Genomic DNA, 14628 nt, shown 5'->3' on the forward strand with positions numbered 1-14628 from the left:
GGCTAAATTTCTGACGCCTTTATCACTATTTGGAACAGTTCCACCCACCGCACGCAGTAGAGGCATGCTTCATTTTTGCAGTTTTCTGATTTCACTCTGCAGTCGGAGCAAACGATACTGTACTAATTGTGCAGTGGATAAGCAACAAAGCAGTAGGAATAAGGCTCCAGTTTAGATAGACTAAAATTCACCTTTTTAGCTAGGTAACTTGGTTTCGAAGCAGAATTCAATCTTGGCTTGGAAAATCAAGGCATGAACACATCATGAATGATTAGCAGCAAAAATTGCAGTGGACTGAAGAAAAAACTTTTCATCAAAAGCCACGAAATGAAGAAATCCTAGTAAATTTCAAACATAATGAATAAGAACGGTTTTTATACATAACTTTACGACCAGAATATAAATGTTGATCCGTATTCAATGAATTTATAAGAAATGTATTAAAAAAATTCATACAAAAACGTAAATATTATTTTTCTGTCGGTAAGGCGGTGGATATGTTTTTTCCAAGGGGGAGATTCGAAATTTTTTGTCCAAATGGTACGAGGGAGTAATCCCTGAAAAAAGCTACGTAATTTGTGTATGGCGCTTACCAGTAAAAGTATATTTTTAAACATTTTATTTCGCTCTGATGTGACTAAGTTTTTTTTTACAAAAATATTCTATTACCGGTATTTAACCAGTACTACCGGTACTGAGAGCTTCAGTACCGTAGAACCGGTACTCGCCAAAAAAAAGGGTCTGTACTAGGAACCCTAATCATCATGGTTACTGCCATCATTGTTTCTTGCCATTACGGGTCACGAGTTCCTCAATGACTGTGCTGGCTGTTAATTTTGAGATCCTTGACGCAACTTTTGCCGTCAATAAGACCTGAAAGGCATCCAGCAATAGTTTGTGGTTCAAGTAATGGTATTAGATACATGCACATTAGATATGTGCAAAGATGTAATGTGTAATGATATTATCGTATTATGTTTTAAACGTGCAGGGCCAGGTAGGAATAAATGAGAATTTAGTTTATGGGGAATTACTTTCTAGATGTGTCCTTTATAGTGAAATCCATTTCTTCCAATTGTGACATGAATCTTTTAATGGCCACGGTACAAGTAAATGATATCAGATCTTGTAGCCTAACATTGATTTTCTCATCACCAAATTGTGAGTATCCACCGGGTGTTACAAGTTATTATTCAACATAACTGGTTTCGCCTGTGCTAATTTGTCGAACGATGTCAGCACTGAATGCCGGACATGGTAGAACTCAATAAAGGCGACTTCCGTAAGCATAACCTCCATTTTCACATCACGAATATCTTGTGCGTCTTACGCGAAAAGGTCAAAAGTCAATAACCTCCGTATTTGGCCCGAGCACCGCCTCTTGCTTCATCTCGACGAATCACCACAGCAAAAATGAAAGTAGCAGTTTCTTTTGTTCTTCCGACGAGTCACACTGTATGAAAGGAACTGCTTCTCTCAGTTCCTGGTATCTTCGGTGGTTCGAAATAGCAATCTTCCTCAACATTCTCTCAACGGAAAAAATTGTTCCCAAAATCGTGAATAAAGTGACACAAATTGCGGAACAATCACGTTTTTACGGTGCAAAAAAAAGGAGAATGAACAAAAATTATGTGTTTTGCAATTATGTTCGATTTCCCTTCAGTGACGCCAGCATAACGCTTTTGTTGGTGGAAATATTGGTTTTTGTTTTGTGAACTTAGTCATGGTTTCCATCCTGTCACTACCAAATCGATTTTCTGTACGTGAACTAGTTCACAACTATAAGAACATTGTTCATAAAACCTTGGTGTTATTCATATATTTAGGAACATTAGTTCACAATATCAAAACATCGAGGACATTTTTTCGTGAACTATTCCACGAAACTCGGAATTTAATTCATGAATCCATTCAATCCTCGTCAACTAATTCATGATTCCTAATATGCTAGTCATGATCCGATATCCGTGCTCGTGAAATAGTTCATAAAATCATGAAATATTAATCATGAATTCGCGAACTGGTTCATGATTCCTAGTACAATAATCACTACCATGTTCGTGAAATAAATCACAAAATTATAAAGTATTATTCATGTACATGTGAACTGGTTCATGTATCCTAGTATAATAGTCATGACTTACCATGCGTGCTCGTGAAACAGTTCACAAAATCATGAAACATTTTCCATGTATACGTGAACTGGTTCATGATACCTAGTATAATAGTGATAGCTACCATTTGTGATCGTGGCTCATGATTTCCAGTATAATAGTCACGTCTGACCGTTCGTGCTCGTCAAATAGTTCGTAAAATCATGAACTTTATTCATTTTTATTTTTTAACGATATTTAACTAGTTAGAGACTACTGAGTAGGGAAATTTATGAAAATTTAGTAGCAAGAATGTGAAATTTACAGATCGGAAAACTAGAAGTGGTAGGGTCATTAGAAACAGGCTTGAAAATGTGACGGGCTAATCTTTTGTCTTCTACTGGTAGGAGTCAAGTTTAGCCAGCATAACTATTCGTAGTACCAACATGTCTTCTGGCAAAGACAGATTTGTCCCTCCTTACCTTGAGAACCGATATTATTCATGGATTCGTGAACTAGTTCCTGACTAGCACATGATTTACGATATCTTTTTGTGTGCTTGTAATATTTAGAATATATTTCCATTTATTTTCAATTTCAAGCAACATGGTAATGAAATTTTCACGTGAACTATTTCACAAAATTAGGAGTATTTGAGTGAAATGTCCATCTGCTAGTGACCAGTAATAGGTACGAGCAGTAGATATCAGAAAAATATTAGGACCTCGAACATTGTCATTCATTTGATAAGGTTTAGTGCGATATCTTGACAGAGAACGATAACTGCGTTGAGCACTACAAATCGTATTCATGATAAATTTCAAAGAATAAAAGTACTGATATCATGAACATGGGTCACATTACTCCACGTGTCAAATTCGAAAATAAACTCTCGAATAAAATACCATGAAAAACGTGAACAGAAAAACGAAAATCGTGACTAAGATCCTGAAATCATGAACATGAAACACACAACTCGTGACGAAAATGTCAAAAATCGTGACTGAGGTCCTGAAATCATGAACATGAATCACGCTACTGATGACTAAAATATGACCATAGCGTAAATAGTAATTACGAAATTCGTGACTAATTTCCTGAAATCAGGATCATAAATCCAGCCAGTCTGACAGAAAAATCTGATAGTAATCTCATGAATAAAATAGCAAGGTAAAATAATGGGAAATCAGAAAAGTCGCGAATAAGATCCTGAAATCATGAACATCATGTGACTGGCCGCTATGTATTCTCAAATTATGAACAAGAATCATAACAAAAACTAAACATGTCCAGGGAACCACAACAATAACTGAACCAAACGTTCGAACGTAACTCCATGTATATATTCGGGGCGAATTAGTTTTTTTGGAAGCACAAATAGTTTCATGATAACGTGGTTTATTATTCACAGTTTCAGAAACTTGGTCACGATTTTCGTAAATCGTTCAGTTCACGAAATCGTGATCCTTTGTTCGTGAATTTATGAATGGAATTTTTTTCCGTGGTTACAAATTACAAATTTGTGAAAAGTCACCGAAAAACATGTTTATTCTTAAATTTATTTCTGAAAAATTTCGTGGGAGCGGTACTTTAACCCTGGCTACGTGCCTGTCTCGAGATAAACAATCCCGGCGGCTCTAGCTTAAAGTTCACACCAGCCGTGCCCCAGCAGTCAATTGGATGGGAACCCCGGGAGTGGATTTGGCGCATATATGCGGTGCTGCCTGCCTGCTAAGGACCACCCAGGATGACGGATGGCCGATCGAACCGCTGGAAACCGTATTGCATTTGGCGTGTTTTATTATTATGTATATATTTTATTTCCACTCAGATCATGTGGTGGGAAATGTTCCGGCAGCAGGGCCATAGAAAAGGCCCCGTTCGTTCGGGTCGAGCAATGGATCCGTCGGCAGGGCCGGTGATTTATGGGTGCTCGAGACGATTCCGTCACCACAGTAATGGAGTGATCTAGCGATCCCTACGGGTAAGCGGCGACGGTTTCGATTGAGGTTGACGAGGGGGACCAATCTGACATAATAAATGTTTCGATTGTGACATAAATCCATTTCTATATTAATTGGGTGCAATAGTTTTGATGGATTCGAAGTGTCAGATGTGACAGTGCCATCGTATTAGACTACTAGAATGAAAATTAATGGGGACGATTACTTCAAAAATGCTATCCTTATTTGAGTAGATGCTTTAGAGCAGGGCTTTCGCGCAGAATTTGCTCCAACTCCCTGGCCAATAATTGCATAAATCATCTAGTCCAGAAGCAACTAAAGACATACAAGTTGCACATGAACGCGGTCAACCATTCGCACACACATTCCTCCGACAGCTTCCTGACTTCTCCCTCTCTCTCTCTCGGCGACTCCCAGTGATTTCGTTCCGTTCAACACGCGATAAAACAACATCGTATCTGTGTTTTACGGCCTTGTATTTATGTACACATATAATATGTTCCATCAACCAGGCCTGACCGATCAGCGCCGCCCGACCGAAGTGGTGTTGATTTCGATCAGAACAGGGACAAGATGCGGGTGCAAAACGACAAACGGTACTTAATGCTTCTGCGTTGTTGTTGGTTTTTTTTCTCTCTCCATCGGATTGGCTCTTCTTGGCTTGATTAAATTGCCGCGCGCCAGCCAGTAGTGACGATGCGGGGACCACTTGCAGTGACTGCTCGAATGGAAAACGCTGTCTGGTTGGTCCATCTGATAGCTCCTCAATAAACATCAATTTCCAGCCATGCGTCGTCAGCGGCGGCGGCGGCGATGTCGTTGTCGTAGTTGTCGTCCAGAAAGTTTATGATATTGTGAGTAAGTGATTCATTCATAACGTTTATTAGCGTACAAATTAAATATTTATGAATTGCCGGCATTATAGTTGCTCGTACTTTGCTCCGTACAAAGTCGAATCTGTTCGCGCGAGCTGGATAAAGTGGCGGTGGCAGATTCATTTGCCAGAAACGACGCAGGCAGATCGTTCGGGGTACAACCTTTTACCATGGAGTAGTGGCGCAAATTAATGCAGACGACAGTGATGAATTTGTTTCTAGCCGCCTTTTCACTGGGCTGCTTGAGGAGTCGTGTTGACGTGCGCTGACATCTTGCTGCTCGGGTCGGATTGGTACCAGGCATAGCAGATGTTAGAGATTGATGATTCAATTGGCAGGTTATTTTCATGCTCAAATCCTTGTTCGATATGGGTTTGGCTAATGATTTGGGTGGGCTTTAAACGTGCTCCTGTCAGTGATTATAATTCGGAATCAGGATATAGCATCAGGATCTAGAACAATTGCCGATCTTATTTTGGAAGTTAAATAGTCTTCGTTCACACTTTATAGCAAATTTGTATTATAGTTTTCACATGTCAATTTTAACATTTCACATTGCACTTCAAGCGTGTTGACAACCTGATCGATTTTGGAGAAATTATTCATTCAGGGCTAATTTCTAAGGGAAAAAGTTCATTAGGAGACTCATAACGTTATTATCTTGCTCTGGATAAAGCCAGCATGAAACGTCGTAACCCGGTTTATCTGTAAATGTCTTTTAACCTGAGGTGAGGTTCACGTTGCATGCCTTTTTAAGACATTTCGCATCAAACACACGAATTTGATTTCAGAAATTTGAAAATGTTTTCCCGAAATACGGGTACTGAATGAAGATAAGTACCGGTATTTTCGGTATTATTCAAAGCTTTTTATGACGAATGTAATTAACCTAACCTTTTTGCATATATAGGGCTCTGTTTCGGGCAGCAAGGTGCCATTGGATGATTAATTAGCGACATAATAAGTTTGCGACCCAATTCACGCCTGCACTTATTTTGCTGTTAAAGAACTGTAGAAGAACGAACGCCGGCTTATTACCTAATCAAGATCCGAATAGGGCACATAAGGATCTGACCTGAGTTTGTGATCAGCGTTGTTTGATTATATGTGATTTGCATTTAAAGTTAGGTAAGAAGGAATATGATTCTCACAATATTGGAAATACACGGGAAAAAGTTTCTTCAAATAATGGATTCCATTTTTCCTTATTGCGATATAATTCTTTTAAGTAACACCAAGTTAGTGTGCGGTGCGAATCGTTGTACCTCGAAATTCTAATAAGGAACCATAAAAAACGTATTTTTTCAGTCGATAAAGGGGTGGGGTTTTGGCAGAGGATATGTTGTTTCCAAAGGAGAGATTCGAAATTTGTGTCTAAATGGTAAGAGGGGAAAGGAGGCACAAACCCCTCGGGGTTTCTAAAATCCCTGAGAACAGCTACATCATTTGAATATGGCATTTACCAATAAAAGAATATTTTTGTATTTTATTTCGCTTTAGTGTTACTCAGTGTTTTTTACATAAATATTCCAGTACTGGTATTTTACCGGTATTACTGGTACTGAGAGCATCAGTATCGTAGAACCGGTACTCACCAAAAAGGGTTGGTGCAAGGAGCTAGCTGTGTGGCCGCACTTTTCAACCCATAACTCCAGAACCGGAAATCGGAATTCAATGAAATTCAATAGCCGCCTATGGGAACCTTGCATCTTTTATTTAAAACTAAGTTTGAAAATCGGTTTGGCCATCTCCGAGTAACCGATGTGCTTTTGTTGGTCACATTCATACACACACATACGCACACACAGACATTTCCCGAATTCGACCAACTGATTCGAAAGGTATATGATTAGGTTGACGATGTTCAGAGTGAATGCATAACCTTTCTATAGGAGAAAGGCAAAAGGTTATAAAATTAATGGAATAAATTAAGTTGAGTCAAATTAACTTTTTGGATGAAATGAATTAAACCAATGATAGGATAAAATGGTAAGATTATCAAATGAAGAAAATGCATAAAATATATGAACTTAAAACATAAAAAATGTATAAAATGAAAACATGAAATAAATTAATGATATGAGCAAATGCATGAAACGATTAAACCGATCATGATAAATCCAAAAAATGAAAAGAAATAAAATATAAAAAATTAACAAAATAAAGTCAAATTATTTCACCTAGTCATGCTATTGTGCCTTTCTCAACCTGATGAGCTATGTGTCGACGCTGAAACACTTGCAGCAAAAAAGTAGAATATTTATTTAGCTCAAGCAATGTTAGATAAATTTTATCGTCATGCTAATTTATTTTGGTATGCGGTAGTGGGAGTGTAGGGGTAGGGATATAAGGGTGAATGTGTGAGGGTGGGCGGGTGAATAAGTATACGAGAGGTTTGTAATTCCCAACCTTACTCCCTAGCTTAATTTGATAAACGGGGTGGGTGTGTGAGAATGGAGTTGAAAGGAGTGTGTGGAGAGGGATGATGGTGTGAGAAGAGAGGGGATGACGTAAGAGGGTGCTATGTGAGTGGGAGGGAGTAACTCTCAATCGCACTTCCTAGTTACATCCTTGTTTGAGTTTCAGAAAATACATCTTAGTCCAAAAAAATAGATTTGCATAACCTTTCAATAGGAGTAAGATAAAACGGTTTATATGGGAAATTTACGTGTGATCGGGTTCATTTACTTATAACTCCGGAACCAGTATTTTGATTCAAATGAAACTTGGTTGCAATCAATAGAAATGCTGTAGCTTTCATTTTTCTAAATTTGTGAAAATCAAATCAGACAGTTCTGAGAAACAGTTGTGAATTCAATTGAGGAACTCAACCACTTTCCCCAAGTTTCCGGTTCCGACGAAGGTGTCCAAAATCGGTTCGTTCAATCCATCTCCAAGTAAGCGATGTGTAATTGTTTGTCTCTACGTCTACGTGGTTATATCTCTGAAATTTCCTCTCTCTTTTATTTTTAAAACTCTTATGCAAAATTAATTATGGAATTTGAGTTTCGACTTCGTCTCATCAGAATCCGGCGCTAACTTAATTACAGAACTAAGCTAGTGCTGGATTGACGCAACAACTCAAACTTGAACACATCCATTATGACAAACCAAACCTCTTTCTCGACAGGATTCCACGTTGGTTGTCATTTCGGGTCACCTTTACATCTACGGATCATTCGAATGGGGACATACCAACAGTCGCCAAGCTTCAGTACCTTCTACAAGCGCTTGCAGGGGACGCAAAGAAGCCGTTCGAGTCAGTTGACGCCGAAGCCGACAACTATGCGTCAACATGGGACGCCCTACACAAGAGGTACGACAATCGCCGTTTTCTCAAACGTCAGCTGTTTAGGATACTCTACGAGCTGTCAGTGGTCAAGGTGCTCGTACGTGCCACGAAAGGCATCATTCCCTGTTACACGATTCCTTTCCATCTAGGGTGTCCGTCACCGTCTCCATTGAATCGAGAACTCAGCCATTCTCCACAAAACTCGAGTTTCTCATTCTGAAGTAATTATCCGCATAGCTACTGACCATGCCGGTCGATATATCGGCGTGGAAATTACCACACGTTGGATTTGCAGATCCACAGTTCCATGTCCCAGGAATGATTGATCTCGTCATCGGAAGTGAGGCCTTCTGGGAACTTCACACCGGTAGGAAGATCTCGCTCGGTAACGGTTTTCCGTGGGTAGTCGAAACGCCATTCGGATGGGCGGTTTCTGGTTCCGCGTCCAATGGGTCTATCTGCATTCCCCGGATCTTTCTTTCTATTATTAATAAAGATTTGGAAGCTGCACTTCAGAAGTTTTAGGAGTTAGAAGCGATTTCCACTGGTCCTACACACTTTCGCGAAGAAAATCGCTGTGAAGAGCTGTACTCCAGTGCAGTCAAGCGTGATTTGACTGGAAAGTATGTCGAACGTCTTCCTTGCATCGAAGATCCAGAAGTCTTCCTGGGGGCCTGCAGAGCCATCGCAAAACGCCGTTATCACAGCCTAGAGCGCCGTTTGCAACGAGATCCTTCTATCAAGGAATCGTATCATCGCTCAATGGACGAGTACCTACAGCTCGGTCACATGAAAAGGCTTGACGAGCCTGTAGATGTCGTGAAGGCTCTCTGTTATCTCCCACAACATCCCGTTTTCAAAGAGTCGAGCAACACGACGAAGGCTGGGGTCGTTTTCGACGCGTTCTGCAAGACGGCGTCAGGATATTCGCTGAAAGACATGCTTTTGGTCGGACCCTTAGCTCAGCAACATCAACGTTCCATAGTGATGAGATTTCGGACGCATCACATCGCTCTGGTTGCGGACATCGAGAAGATGTACCGGCAAGCATCCCTATGATCAGCCTTTTCAACGAATTCTTTGACGTACATACCCAGATTAACCCATCGGTACCTATGAACTGCAGACAGTAACGTACGGAACAGCGAGCGCTCTGTACCTAGCTACGCGTACTCTGCAGCAGATTGCATAGGATATCAGGCCGTCGTATTCAATCGCGAGTGGGCCAGTTAAGAAAGACTTCTGCGTCGTCGATTTTCTTTCGAATTTTCGAACGTAGAATCCACCCTCAAGCTGCGTCGTGAGGCTTCGGCAATGCTAGCTTCTGCTGGATTGCCGCTCAAGAAATGGGCATCGAATTCTCCTGAAGCTCTTGACGACGTACCACGATCTAGCAATTCTACCGTTCCACAATCTTCAGGATGACCAGGCCTTCTCCACGCTCGGCCTCATTTGGGAACCGAAGTTGGACATACTCCGGTTCAAGGTCCAGTTACCGCTAGTCGCATCCGTTATGACGAAACGCAAGGTGATCTAGTACATGGCCCAAATCTTCGATCCACTCCGACTCGTGAGTCCAACGATCACCAAGGCCAAACTCTCATCTCGCGCAGGGTGAACTTTTCGCCGAGGAGATTTCCGATCTCGCTAGTGGCGAACGTGTCGTAAGATCTTCCACGCTGAAGTAGTTGAAGCCGTTCGTAGATCCCGAAGGTACCGTACGTATCGGTGGCCGGCTTCGCAATGCCGCGCTGACCGATGCGAAGAATCAATCGATCGTCATCTTTGCCAACCATCAGCTCGCTGTTCTGTTGGCTAGTTTTTATCATTTGAAGCTACTGCACGCAGGCTCTCAACTCCTGCTACCCACTCTCCGCCAGAAGTTTTGGATTCTGGGCGGCAGAAATCTCGTGAAATCCGTCTTTCGCCGTTGTCACACTTGCTTCCGTAGCAAGCCCACACTAGTCCAACAGAGCACAGCAGATCTTCCGGCATCGAGAGTGTCCCCAGCTCGACCGTTTTCCGTCTGCGGGGTCGTCTATTGCGGATCGTTCTTTTTGAAGTCTGCCGCCCGTAAGCGTGGCCCAACGAAGGTGTACGTGGCCATATTCGTCTGCTTCTCTACGAAGGCAGTTCATGTCGAGCTAGTGAGCGACCTGTCTACTCCTGAGTTCCGTCGTTCGATCACCTCAGAGGAAAGGTGGTAGAGTTACACTCTGACAATGCTACCGCTTTCTTTCAATGCCCTCAACCGCATCTACCGCATGCTGAAGGTTGATGAGTCTGATCGGAATCAGATCTTCGACTGGTGCTCCGACATCGAAATTCGCTGGAAGTTCATCCCACCTCGAGCACCGCACTTCGGTTATACTTGGGAGGCTGATGTGAAGTCAGCGAAGACACACTTGTTGAAGGCAATCGGCAACGTAGACGTTGCGTACGAGGACATGCTCATACTGCTGGCGCAGATAGAGACCTGCCTCAATTCTCACCCGCTGACTCCAATGCCGGACGATCCGATCGATCTCGAGGTCATCACACCAGGACATATTCTCGCCGGGAGGTATCTCCAAGCTGTTCTGGAAGCTGATCTGAAGGAGACTTCTGACAATCGTTTCAACCACTGTGAATTGACCCAGAAACGGTTCCAGATAATTTGGTCTCGCTGATACCCGGAATACCTGCAACAACTTCAATCCCCTGCCTGTCTCCATCGACGTTGGCAGAGTCGTCATCATGAAGGAAGACAACATTCCACCAACCAGTTGGCCTGTCGGCTGAATCATCCAGTGTCATCCGGGATCCGATGGCATCGTTCGAGTCGTCACGCTTCGAACCGAGGCAGCCAAGGAGGTTGCACGTCCTGTGGCCAGAATCGATCTACTACCGACACAAGTGTTGCCAATGTTCCAGATTTATCTGGAATCTTCCAGATTTTTCCTCACTGAACAGACATTTGTTCAATCCAGACATTTTTCCAGATTTTTTTTATTTTGCCAGATTTTCCCAGATATTCTGAATACTACACTGAATATTACACTTCAGAGGGAATGCCATTATGCCAGATTTATCTGGCACAGCTAGAGTTTTTTAAGCTTCTAGCAAAAAGATAAACCTATCATTCTTTCAGATTTATAAATTATAGAGATTGGTACACACCATTTTTGGAAATCTGGGTCTTATTTTCCAAAATCGATTAATGTTCTATGAAGACCAAAATGTATGCCAAACTTCGATGACTTTGATGTCGCTGTCAAGTGACAGATTTTTCCAGACATTTTTATTTGAACTGCCAGATTTTCTTTGAAAAATAGTGGCAACCCTGTCGGACATCAACAATCAACGAGTCGAGTGAGAGATATCATGTAGGTAGAGCAACCCGGACGGGAAGAAATTGCTCGATGCGCACCTGCGTATTGCACAGGTAATTGCAATTCCAATTCCCTAACTCCAATCGTTCAATCTACCTGGGCACTGGACTGTAGCGGACACTCAACATTACCAGCCCAGCGCAAAATATCAGCTATCTGTTCATGTCCCCGAGTACTATTTGGTGTCATCAACCGAGTTCGCCGACATCCAACAACTGGAACCCAATCACCAACAGAACAAATACTTTTTTGAGTTTTTGTTGAAACACCGCAATGTTTCAAGGCGGTCGGAATGTTTAGCACATAAGCTAATGCTCAATTTGTGAAAGCTAAATACTTAATCTTAATTTTTTTTACATTTTAACGACATTCAATTAGCTAGAGATTACTGGGTAGGGAAATTTATGAAAATTAGAGCCATCGTACTCAAGTGAACTAGAAGTGGCTTAATATCGTACGGGCTTAACTTTTGTCTTCTGCTGATGAGGGTCGAGCTTAGGCAGCATAACTACGAATCACTTGAGATCACCAGCATGTCCCTTTGCATAGACAGACTTAATCTTAAACCAAAATAATTAAATTAACTAAACTTAATGAATTTCTAGTGCACCTTGCAATAATCGTATTGTATCATTGTATCCAAATTGCTATAGAATTCAAATTATTATGCCAGCTATTCAGTCTGTGCAAATCAAACCGAATGCTACTGTGCACCCTCTCCAATGTAGCAGGTGGAAACTGTACAGTGAGAGAGAGGAAAATGAAACCATCGTCGCGATCACAGCTGATCCCGGCTGGATAAATAATTGTATATAGCTAGTTGAAAATATATCTGGAGGTGGAAGGTCTATCCAATGACGTCGATCTGTGCGTTTGTTCCCTGTGCGTGGGATTTCGTGCAAATTTTTAAGTGCAGTTTCACGTGAAATTTCGCACCGATTTTCGCGTGGGACGTTGCGCACAGTTCCACGTTAAATTCCACGGTGAAGTTCGCGAAAAATTTACGTGAAATTTGAAGCATGTCAAATTTTACCTTGCAATTCACGTAGAATTTTATGCTAATTTTTGCCTGGGATTTTACGTGGAATTTCAAACTGGCTATTTGACGTGGAATTTAATACGGTATTTATGTGAAATTTTACTTGGGATTCACGAAAGATTGCACGTAAAATTTTAAGTCAGATTTCACGTAGACGTTTAGGTGGAATTTCACTTTTAATATCATGCGGAGTTTCACGTAGAGTCGCACTCAATTTAACGTGGAATTTTACGAGGAGTTCCACTCAAAATTTCACGTAAAATTTTACGTGGAACTTCACGTGGAGTTTTGCACCGAATTTCACCTTAAATTACACGCGGAATTTCACGTGAATTTGCACTCAAAATTTGATGTAAATTCACGTATGCAATTTCACGTAGAATTCTACGTGTAATTTTACGTGGAAATACAGGCGGAATTTCACGTGGAATATCACCTGAAATTCTGCGCGGAATTTCACGAGGAATTCCGGAATTCGTGAAGAAAAATTTCACGTGAAATTTAACTTTGCGTTTCGCTTAGAATTTCACGCGGAATTTTACACGAATTTTCACGTGAAATTCCACGTAAGGCTTCACGTGGTATTTTACTCGGAATTTCGTGCGGAATTTCATGCGTAATTTTAGTTTAAATTTCTCGTGTCATGAAGTTTCAAGCGTATTTTAGCATGCAATTCCACGTCAAGTTTCAAGACGGCGTCGGTGGTTGTGTGGTAAGCGTGACCGCCACTCATTCCAATTTGCCTGGGTTCAATTCCAGCCGAGGTCGTTGAGATGTTTCTGAGGTGAAAAAATCTGTGGTTAAGTATTCCTTCGGAAGGGAAGTAAAGCCGTTGGTAGTCGAAGTCGTCCTCAGCAAGTTGGTGGACTTAGTGTTTCGGTTCGTGTTTTTGATACGGTGAGCCTTAGTGCGATTTTGCCGAAGGGAGGACTTTAGTTTGCAAACATTTGATTATGGGCCAATTTCTTCTTCTTCGCTTAACTTTTAAACCAGGTTCACCAGTATGTTTAAATCTGGCTTAAGCGCTAAGCGAGGGTAAAGAAATCGGCCCTAAGTTCCCCGATGTTCGGTGGAGAGGCGATCCCGTGTTTTCTGTGCGCGTTTTCGGTGCTAGTTTTTATAACTAGTGAAATTAGTCCTTCGGTGGCCGGCAAAAGTTCGTGCTCGAACATTTTGGTCCTTCAAGTCGAATCAACGACCATGCGGTAGAGTTGGATGGAACACTCAACTCCTACCAGCAGAAGGCAAAGGATTCTTTACATTTCCTTTCGATCATGTTCATATGAGCCTGCCTAGTCTTAGTTTTCTGTTCTAAGTTTATAACTGATTCGCTCTAGAATACCTATCCGTCTTTCAATTCAATTGCTTTCATTTCTCTTAGTTTGGAATTTGCCGAAAATAGCCCACAAAATCGACACACTAAACTGATATATGAAGTGGAATAATTTATTAGATTCCAAAATCATTCAATAAGAATTAAAATATTTTGGAATGAGAAGACATGTGTAGAAATTTTGTTTTGTACTGTAACAACGATTGAAAAAAATCACCTGGATTTCTTGGTGCACAGTACATCTGTCAAGTACTCAAAAGTCGATACGTTATCAAACCAGGGGGCACCTCTTGAATAATCAGAGGCATCAAATAAAGACTTATAAATTGCAGTGACCTAATATGGTACCAAATTAGAAACGAAAAAATTCTTAATTCGCGAGAAGCACTCATAGATCCTGTTTAATTCTATCGAACAATAGGTGCTTGTCAACGTAAAAGATTTTTCGAGTTCCACAGTTTTCATGTAATAACGGTTATCTTCAATTGTCGAAAATTTATATCCACTAGTGAGCACTTAAAACAAAAAAGAAATATTTTATTACAAGCAATTTTTATTGAATCTAGCAATACATTAGATAAGCAAGCGTTCATTTTTTCCAGCTGTCTCTATAGCAGCGTATTTTCCCCTACATTAGACCTGGTGAGCAGATCTATAATCT

General features: G+C 41.1%; 1 protein-coding gene across 1 annotated transcript in view; it reads right to left on the bottom strand.

Moving 5' to 3' along the window:
• The window catches only part of LOC131690864 (CD151 antigen-like), a 185851-nt gene that overhangs the window by 91477 nt on the left and 79746 nt on the right, over window positions 1-14628 (bottom strand). The gene's annotated exons all lie outside the window — the stretch shown is intronic.

The sequence above is a fragment of the Topomyia yanbarensis genome, chromosome 3, assembly GCF_030247195.1.
Source record: "Topomyia yanbarensis strain Yona2022 chromosome 3, ASM3024719v1, whole genome shotgun sequence".
NCBI classification, from domain to species: domain Eukaryota; kingdom Metazoa; phylum Arthropoda; class Insecta; order Diptera; family Culicidae; genus Topomyia; species Topomyia yanbarensis.